Source organism: Penaeus vannamei, chromosome 43 (assembly GCF_042767895.1).
Source record: "Penaeus vannamei isolate JL-2024 chromosome 43, ASM4276789v1, whole genome shotgun sequence".
NCBI lineage: Eukaryota > Metazoa > Arthropoda > Malacostraca > Decapoda > Penaeidae > Penaeus > Penaeus vannamei.
Window position 1 is genome coordinate 11990196 of NC_091591.1, and position 717 is coordinate 11990912.

Sequence of the window (717 nt, forward strand, 5' to 3'; positions counted from 1 at the left end):
ATTGACAGACCAGTGGCTGGAGAGGATGTTGCGTTACAGTACTTACTAATAATTACTAATCATATTACGTATTATAAGTTTTCCTTTTGTGAATTTTATGGTAAAAAAATGAATATAGATATAATAAAAATTGAGGCAGTAAAAGTGAAAACGATATTCTATGAACCGTATTCATGTTGACACATGTAGAAAGGTATGAATGAGAATGAATATCTTCACAATACAAGAGATGTATTTGACCGGTTTCGAATATATCTTCGTCGGAAATACTCTATAGCTAACATGGGATAGTATATCAGCAAAGAAAGCGCTGCCAGTAAAAAACAACTTTTATCTGAGTTTTACATAAACTTTTCTATTTATGTCACTTTTTATTTTTTACTTTTCTTTGCCATCTTTCATTTTTATCATCATATCCTCAAACCAAGTGTATATTAACCACACCAAGTGATATCTTCTATCAGTCCATCTACAAACGTAAATTTACTTATTATTTAAAGATCTATAAATTCCATTTAGAACTCACTTAAAAGTTAGAAATTGCAGAATAGGAATAAAAGAATGAAGTTATCAGAACGAAAATATTTATAATAAAACCATCTATTCGCCTTCTGTATCATTTAACGTTAATTAAGGACACGCGCTTCATTGACTGAGTGAGCGATACAAGTCCCTCCCGCATGGAAACGCCTGTGTCTTCTGAACAAAATGTTTAAA